The sequence below is a fragment of the Sinocyclocheilus rhinocerous genome, unplaced genomic scaffold (genome assembly GCF_001515625.1).
Source record: "Sinocyclocheilus rhinocerous isolate Xijiao unplaced genomic scaffold, SAMN03320098_v1.1 scaffold1015, whole genome shotgun sequence".
In the NCBI taxonomy this organism is placed as follows: domain Eukaryota; kingdom Metazoa; phylum Chordata; class Actinopteri; order Cypriniformes; family Cyprinidae; genus Sinocyclocheilus; species Sinocyclocheilus rhinocerous.
The window spans coordinates 33,134-43,042 of NW_015644379.1; the positions used below are offsets into that span (position 1 = coordinate 33,134).

Genomic DNA, 9,909 nt, shown 5'->3' on the forward strand with positions numbered 1-9,909 from the left:
ATCTGAGTGGTCTGTTAGGTTTATATTCAGTGAACATATCTGCTATGTATTTAGGTCCATACCTAAATCATACCAATAATACCTGGGTATCAGGCCATTGAGTGATTTATAAACGAGTAAAAGTACTTTAAAATCAATCCTAAATATGTAAATATGAATGGGAATATACTTCAGAGATATTTTACTCATAAGAATGTCTAGGCATGCCAATAATTGTGGCCAACATGCTTTGGAGAAAAAATGGTAACACTTTAGAATAGGGGTCCAGAATAATGCATTAGTTAAGCATTAATTAATGGTTAACTTGTTCACAATTACTAATAAAGGCAATTTGACCCCCTATTCTAAAGTGAAAGTTATATCCTTACCGAAAAAATATATAATATATAAAATATATAAAAAATGAGATACTCTCCCCACTTTTTGTGAATGTTTTGAATGAAAGATCAACAAGATCAATGATGCAGATTTATTTTCACAGCTGCCTTTGCTCATATTTACCAAGGGTGCCAATATTAGTGAAGGGCATATAGATTATATAGATTATTAAGACCGGAGAGAGTGTTATATTTGCGTACGTGCTTTCAGTTGTTCCTATATTTTTTTCTTAAATTTAGAATAAATTTTAGGACGAACGTTTTAGAGAATCATGATTTGTTTGTGAATACGTTCGTACGCAGGTTTCTCACACACATTTGTGTGTACGCATGCTTAGTGAATGAGACCCTGTGTCTTTTCATTTCTTTTCAGTGCCCTGTCCAACCTCTTCAGCTTTTTAATCATGAGAGTTAATCAACCACTAACTCATTAAATGTCTGAATGCTGGACAAAAGGCCTTCTGATGGGCTCAATTTTGTGCATTGCTGTGTTTATGACTATGGTATCATAGCAACTGTATGGATGGGAAAATGGCTGGGCAGTCTTTGATGCTGGCCTCACATCCAATGAAAGGTCAGAATGCAGAGTTATCTTTGTGGATGGATTAGTGTGTTTGAGGGCTCCTTGTCATTTTCGTGAGAGCATGTATTTGTCATTTCACAATGGAAGGGTGATTATGTGATTTTGGTGTCATCCTGATAGATAAATAAATAAATAAATAAATTGACTAACTTAAAAAAAATACACATTAATGTTTACACTTAAACATTATTATAACATCGTATTTTTTCCCCTTAATTTGTCAGCTGATGTTCCACAATCTAGGCTATTTTTCCAGACTCGGCATAACCACAGATACATTATTAGAAAAATAAAATCCTTATACACCAAGCAGCTATTTATGCCATTGAATTAGATGTATTCATTGGTGTAATATATTTTGGGACTCACACAGATTGGATTCCAGTGAACTAAACAGTCTCCACAGGCAGGCAACAGAAGGTCTCTGCCAGCATCACTCAAACATGCAGCTTGATCCATGAAGCTTATGGCATCTACTGGCAAGTGTGAAGTGGGCTGGAGAGAGAAGGATGGAAGCTGATGGCTGAAGTGTCATCACAGTTAATGATATAAATTAGTGCAAATGTAGAAATCTAGTGCTGGCTCTCAAATATGGCTGCTTGTTTCCTATATAAGGCTAAACAGGCAGGGCCACATTAACAGTAGGGCTAGGCATGGCTGAAGCCCCATGGCCCGAGAAAAGAGGGGGCTCGTGATGGATGTGGAGTAGATTGACTGGCCATTGGTAGCATTTAGTGAAGCACCTGTGAAAAGACCACAAGCCAAGTGATGAAACGGCTACCTGATTAAACCGCATATACATCCAGTAGTCGCAGTGCGTGAGCAGCTGGACCATATCCTGCACAGCATTGATAAACTTGCTTGACACTTTTGCTACTCTGTTGAAGTGATAACCCCTGCAAACAAGCCTTTACGGGCCTACTTAGGGCTGCCAGTGCATGGCCCCTGAGAATTTGCTCATTGGCAAAACGTTGGCCCCTTAGCACTGGCCCTGCACGGGCAGCCCTCACTTAGCCTCCAGGAAGCCTTAGCGCTGTTTTATTGAAAACAATCAAGTTTGAATTCACCGTTATCGAGGTAAGCGCTTGCTTTAGTTGGGCTCTTGACCCTTGACTTCTTAACTTTAATGTTTTTCTGGCTGCTATAACTGTGTGTTTCTGAAGCACATTTGTTATAGCAAAAGTTGTGAGAAGACAAACTGATCAAATGGTGATCAAACTCTGGGTGAGATCAGGGAATCAGGCCACTACGTGATTACTGAATCAGCAGATCGGTTTATTTTCTTGCAACTTCTGCTGTAACAAATGTGCTTCAAAAACACACAGTTACAACTGCCAGAAAAAAATGTAAATGAAAAATTCAAGGGTCAGGAACCCAACTAAAGCAAGCGCTTACCTCGATAACGATGAATTCAAACTTGATTGTTTTCAATAAAACAGCACTGAGGCTTCCTGGGGGGTATTCCAGAAAGCAGGTTATGTGACATACCCGGGTATGTTTGAGGATAAGCGAGCGGATAACCTCAGCTTTCGGTTCCAAAATCGGAGGTTACTTTCAGGGTATGTAAGTAACCATAGTAACTTGCTCTCTGAAGATAACCTGCTCCGGAGCAGGTTATGTTCCAGGGTTAGTTCACTGCAGTGCTATCAGCGCACGTGTGATCTACTGACGAGCCTTCAGTGGGCGTGACAGATAGCGCACAACATTAAGTTCAGGGTTTAGCTGACGGTAAATTAACCGTGCTTTCTGGAATACACCCCTGGAGGCTAAGTGAGGGCTGCCCGTGCAGGGCCAGTGCTAAGGGGCCAATGTTTTGCCAATGAGCAAATTCTCAGGGGCCCTGCGCTGGCAGCCCTAAGTGGGCCCGTAAAGGGCCAGTGCAGGCTTGTTTGCAGGGAACCACTGCAAGTGACTCATTTGAATTCATCATGATATATTTGAACATTAGACCAAACCAGATTGAATAGACCATAGAAACTTGTGCTGTGAAAAAGTGCTATAAAAGGTAAAATGAACAATATGGTAATTACAAGCCTTTAATTCACACAGCGCCACACTATAAATAAAATTACCATGCATATTATTATTATTATTATGAAAATATGTTCCAAAATAAATACCATAGATTATTATTATTATTATTATTATTATTATTGTTGTTGTTGTCAAACAATTAAAAGCTGTTTAAGCATGTGGATTGTGTCTAACTGAGCATGCCCTATGATATTCTCACTCCATTGAACAGCGTGCCAGGGTACCATCCCCCCTGAGGTGACATGTTTCTTATACACGTCAGCAGGGTCCAGCCACACAAACACTCTCTGAGTATGCACATAACAGTCAGTCACTAAAATTCCAGGGGCATCCTGGAGTATAAATGCCAGTTGGAGGGCCTGATCTCACTATATCCAGGGGCTGGGCTGAATTGAGTATGCAGATCACAATGGTTATGCAGAGCAGGTTCATTCTGAAATTACACATATACGTAGTGTCACTTCACTACTTATAAACTCAACTTTCAAATACAACTAACAAATACCACTACGCTTAAGTACAACAACCAGTCACAGGTGCACTGGCTCCAGTGCCTGACACAGTATAGACTTCTCTACACTGCCTGAAACTATGTGCTTTAGCAGGAGTTACTCCTGAGTGGTATCTACCCCTTGTATTCCCATGTGGGGTTTGTAAGACTTGATCTGATTAAAGTGGACCCACTTGTACTCAGGGGACCTTCTCCCTTCTGAGATTTTAATGTGGTAGGCTACTGGGGATAGTTTCCCTACAATTTCATGAGGGCCAGACCAGTTTGGGAGAAACGTTTTGGGGACACCCACTGGTTTGGTAAAGTTGAAGTACATCACCTGGTCTCCTACTTGAAATTCTGTAGAACTAGCCTTCTGATCATAGTATGCTTTCCTGCCCTCAGCACTTTTCTCCAAGTGTTCTTGCGTCCATGCGAATGTCTGCCTGAGGTGAGCCCTCAGGTCTGCCACATACTGGTGGGCAGTGTATGCGCTGGCTACACTGACATCTTCAGGTTAGTAGAGGAGATACAGAGGGAGTGTCATCTGTCGCCCTGTCATCATTTCAAACGGTGTTTCACCTGTGGAGTTATGAGGTGTGGACCTAATTGCCATTAAGACCAGGGGCAGTTTTACATCCCAGTCCTTTTCGTAAGCTGAAATGTACTTCCTCAACATCCCTACAATAATGCGGTTTGATCTCTCTACCTGCCCTGATGGCGAAGGTTGGTAGGAAATGTGGAACTTCGCCTGGACACCCAACATTTTCCACAGTTCAGCCATTACCGTGGCTGTGAAGTGAGTACCTTGATCTGAATCAAGGTATATGCTGCAATGTCTGGTTTCATCTGTGTCCAGTAGTCTACCTGACGGAGAGTCTCATGTGTCGCCTTCACCCCCTGTGGCCTCCACAGGGTTCGTCATGGGTATGCAAGAGCATAATTCCTCTGTGGGCTGTTGGGACCACCCACTGAGTTGGTGTGTTCTCTTCAGGAGCATATACTAGCATACCCTTCTCTGACCTCAGATAGTGTCTGATAAAGTACAGAGTTTTCAGGTCACTTGACTCTGTCAAATTTTGTTCAGTTATGGGATGCTTGACTGGGTCAGAAATGAATAAGTAAATAGTACTGATCACAGGGTCTTGCTGTTGCATAGCAATAAGATCAGTATCTGATAGCTCTCTGCCTATCACTACAGTCTGAGGATTGTCAGCGGGGGCTGTCACTGTGTTCCTTGCCTGCCTGCTTGTGATAGCATTAACACTTACAAGAGGAGGCTCTGTTGTCGGAAGCCACTCCTCCTTGAACTGCCAGGGGGCTGTATATTCGGCTCTCAGAGCCCTACACAGTTCATGGTAATTGCCAGCGATGGCTGGGCTTTGTCTCTCCATGAAACCATGGACAGTTCGAACTGTTGTTTTCCTCAGAAGGAGTTTATCTGCCATAGTGACCTCAGGGATATAGGACAATGCATAGTTTACATCCTTAAGGTACAACTCTATGTTGCTTCAGGGGTATCAGGATTAAACACTTCAATGTCATGTGCTTATTCCCTAAGCTGTCGCAGTCGGCTATCCTTGGATAGTGCTGGGCTGGGGACATCAGGAACAGGGCAACTAGTTTTTCCCCATGCTAGGGAGTCAGAGTCTATTCAGGGCTCACAAAATTTCAAAATCAACGGTAGCCCTTCGAGCAGAAATTCTTCAGATTTTGGTTGCACAAAAATTTATTTAACTAGCCCGAATAAAATATATTCTATTTTTTCTTCAAATAACAAGTCAAGAGAGTAGGGGTGCAACGGATCACAAATCTCACAGTTCGGATTACATTACATTATCATATCACATTTTGAGTCACAGATCGGATAATTTTTTCAGATGAGCAAACAAAATATGGTTCTTTATTATTTAACACTTATTATTTAAAGAACAATTTACTACTTCGTGTAAGGAAAAAGGGAAAATTAACTCTTATTTTAGCTCAGGTTTTCAAAGGGGGGGAATCGAATCTTAAGATTCAAAATCAACCTGATTGAACTGATTCCAAAATTGATAGTATACACTTTATCAACGGGCGTCCAGGGAGACATTAACCTCAGTATATTTTACCAATTTGAATATTTGTAATATCACAGGTTAATACATGCTTGTGATAATTTATAGGATACGAGCTAGGTAGAGGGAGTCTCCACACCTCCCTCCACACCGGCAGTTAGAGAGGAACCCTGCCATAAACTGGTCATTGGAATGCCAGTTTGACTGTTGTTCACTACATCTTTACGTGTTTATTTTATTTACATTTTCATTTACATTTATTCATTTAGCAGACACTTTTATAAAAAGCGACTTACAGTTGAGCAATACAACAAACGATTCATTGTTTAGGTTTGGTTTTAAAAAGTACACTGTGAACACAAAGTGAACCAAACCAAATGAATCAAGAGAACTGAATTGTGAGCACACCCTAAATGTCTGTTCAGTAGTTCCTATATAACAAAAGACAGTTTATTAATGGTAATGCTTCCACCCACCTGTAATGAAAATTGCATGTAGTATATGATAGTTTAACTTTCACTGGGAGGTTTTTTTCTACATCTTGAAATTTTGGGCCATATGAGTTCCTGAACATTATGAATGATGGGTTATGTCAAATTAGATGCAGTATTATGCACAATGCATTATTAGAGATAGTGTTGATTTAGCGTGTGCCAAAGACACTGCACTTTGGTATGTTTTAGACCTGAGACAGTCTTGCACACTTACTAAATGTTGCAAGTGGCCAATATTACAAGTTTACAACTCAATTCTCCAAGGCACAGTAAACACATACTACCCCCACGCACCATCCTGGTTATGTTTAAATAAAATAATACTGGACCATAGTTGCTTGTGCTATGAACTTAATGAGTAACACAAAATGCCATTTAATTGTGCCAAGTAGATGGAAATTTGCAGGTATATTTGGCAATAGTCAAAGAGAAGAAATGCTGAACAGCAATCTGTTTTTACTTGCACAGCTGCTCTAGCTTGTAAAATGATGCAACATGTTGTAGATTGTATTTTAGAACAGTTATACTTATTAGAGGAAACAAACAGGGTGGTTTTGTGTTATTGGATTTAATTGATGTAATACATTTATACCTTACTCAGATCTCATTAGTAATCATGTGTTGTCTCTCTGGCAGCCTTGCTGCGAATGGGCTCTTGGTCTGAGGCACGCACATGAAAGGAACATGGTCAATGGGCTAACCACAAGAAACAAAATGATTCTTTTTCTGGTGTTCACTCATTAGAAGATTCTCCCCTCTCATCATTCTCATGACTGTCTCTGTTTATATATACTGTATATATATATATATATATATATATATATATACCATTATTATAAACAGAGACAGTCATGAGAATGATGAGAGGGGAGAATCTTCTAATGAGTGAACACCAGAAAAAGAATCATTTTGTTTCTTGTGGTTAGCCCATTGACCATGTTCCTTTCATGTGCGTGCCTCAGACCAAGAGCCCATTCGCAGCAAGGCTGCCAGAGAGACAACACATGATTACTAATGAGATCTGAGTAAGGTATAAATGTATTACATCAATTAAATCCAATAACACAAAACCACCCTGTTTGTTTCCTCTAATAAGTATAACTGTTCTAAAATACAATCTACAACATGTTGCATCATTTTACAAGCTAGAGCAGCTGTGCAAGTAAAAACAGATTGCTGTTCAGCATTTCTTCTCTTTGACTATTGCCAAATATACCTGCAAATTTCCATCTACTTGGCACAATTAAATGGCATTTTGTGTTACTCATTAAGTTCATAGCACAAGCAACTATGGTCCAGTATTATTTTATTTAAACATAACCAGGATGGTGCGTGGGGGTAGTATGTGTTTACTGTGCCTTGGAGAATTGAGTTGTAAACTTGTAATATTGGCCACTTGCAACATTTAGTAAGTGTGCAAGACTGTCTCAGGTCTAAAACATACCAAAGTGCAGTGTCTTTGGCACACGCTAAATCAACACTATCTCTAATAATGCATTGTGCATAATACTGCATCTAATTTGACATAACCCATCATTCATAATGTTCAGGAACTCATATGGCCCAAAATTTCAAGATGTAGAAAAAAACCTCCCAGTGAAAGTTAAACTATCATATACTACATGCAATTTTCATTACAGGTGGGTGGAAGCATTACCATTAATAAACTGTCTTTTGTTATATAGGAACTACTGAACAGACATTTAGGTTTACTTTTACTTTAAAAAAGTAAATATATAGCTTCCCTTTCATTCATGTGGAGTGTTTCTGGCTGTCCTCTTTAGATAGATCATTTTATAAACATTAGAGACACCCTGTAATCTGATACGATACGCTAAAGCTATATAAATGATATATGGTATTATGATATGATAGAGTGAAGTGAGGAGTAAATGTGTAGTTTTCAGAATGTAACTCTGAAGTAAGCTGAGAGAAGCTGACAAACGGGATGTGGGAATAAAAACATTCTCAGGTAACAGCCAATTAAAAAATTCTTTTAAAATAGAGAAGCTGGCCATTACTAGAAAAAGAAAATAAGATAGACTGAGGAGACAGGCAGACGCTATATGAATGGCGACTCTGCTATTTGAGTGGATGTCCATCACCACACCTGCTGGTGCTATGTTGCAGGCAATGAAAGCTAATTAAGTATTTAGTCGCAGTCTGGTCATTACTGTCTCACATTCAGTCATAACAAAGCTTAGAAATAGTTCAAGGATTTCTTATAGTTCATCAGCTTTGGAAAACCAGAGTGTTTGTTCAATAACATGATTCTTACTTACAATAAATGAGGAAAATAAAGTGTTAAATGTTTTAGTTGATGTATTCTAACATGCTTATTTATTTATTTATTTATTTAGTTAGTTAGTTAGTTAAATGGGGCTTTTTCAACTAATGCTATTTGGTCAGGCGTCTATTCATGTTCAGCAGTCATTTTAAGGCAAGGCAAGGCAAGTTTATTTATATAGCACATTTCATACACAATGGTAATTCAAAGTGCTTTACATAAAATAAAATAAAATAATAATAAAAAATAATCACAACAATAAAACAAGGAATTTAAAAACTTTGAAAATGATTTAAAAATTGATTTAACTATGTAAGATTAATAGGGCTGCCATAAACTGCCAGCCAGAATAATAATAATAAATATAGCAGCAAGCAGCAATTTGGGGCCACGCACCAGAGGTGCGACAAGCATGAAATGCTTATACAAGAAATGCAGGCACAGTAAATACAGCAAGCATGTCAAAAAGACAGGGAACATTCAAAAGGGCCAAAAGCACACAAAAAAAAAAAAAAGTTGCTCAAAGTTTTGTATACAAATGCAATTTTAGAATATAGCAGAGAGAAAGGAAAGAATAGATAAAACGTTTAATAATGTATATGTTTAAAAAAATGATTTTAATAATCTGTAAGCATTTGTAAAATAATACTATAAAACTACAGTATATTGCCAGTACAGTATGTATCAACTGATTATAGTCATTTATTTTTTCATTCCATCTCATTTCATTCAGATGGAAACTGAGTAGAAAATATTTATTGTCCTATGACTCCATCTAGTGGACAACCTTAGTATTATGACCTTCATCTGTCAGTTGAAATGTCTGATAGTTTATAATTTGCTGTTAGACCCCAGAGCATCAACAATTAATGAAACTGGGGATGTTTTCTCAGAATGACTTGTTATCCATATGTAAAAAGTTTTGAGGATTTGAACATTGTTCAACCACAAGCACTTAAACATTTAGGGCCAGTTTTACTAAACAGGGCAAATTAGCGCAAAAGCCCAACTCTTTCACAGAATAGCTTGCAACATTAACACAAAAGAACAACTCAGGAAGGAGATTGTCAATTTTGGGGCAAGTAAGCAAGATTGATGGTCAAAGAGATGCACAGCATGACCATCACATGTAAATCCATGATAGTAATCACGATCACGAGCTCTTTGGATTGACTTCCCCCCACCTAGAGGACAAGAACCAGACTGAAATTCCTTAGGAGACCTTTTAACCTCTCTGGTCTTCACAGAGCATGTCCTTATGTTCACACAATTGCACGGAAACTGTCTTTTACAGATGTAAATACACCAAAATGAACTCAAAAGGACTTATAAACAAATATCAGTCCATTGCTTAACTCCATATCATGTATGTAACCCACACATTTGGCTATCATGTTCTAATCACTTATTGTGTATGTCTTTTTCATAACTACTGAATAGCTTAAGGGTTCATATTCATGTTTAGTATGTGTGTGTTTGAATCTTCTTGCTTGAAACGTTTCTTCCAATCAATTCTTTGTCAAATGTATAATATTCTTGTTATAGAAATCATGTCCAAAATTATACTCTGCAAGAGCGGGAAAACTC

The 9,909-nt window shown here is 38.5% G+C and overlaps 1 long non-coding RNA gene across 1 annotated transcript in view; it reads right to left on the bottom strand.

Moving 5' to 3' along the window:
- The window catches only part of LOC107758271 (uncharacterized), a 15,134-nt gene that overhangs the window by 2,428 nt on the left and 2,797 nt on the right, over positions 1-9,909 (bottom strand). The window contains exon 2 of the long non-coding RNA XR_001642006.1: positions 7,517-7,519. This is a non-coding gene — a long non-coding RNA (uncharacterized LOC107758271). The remainder of the gene's footprint in view (positions 1-7,516; positions 7,520-9,909) is intronic.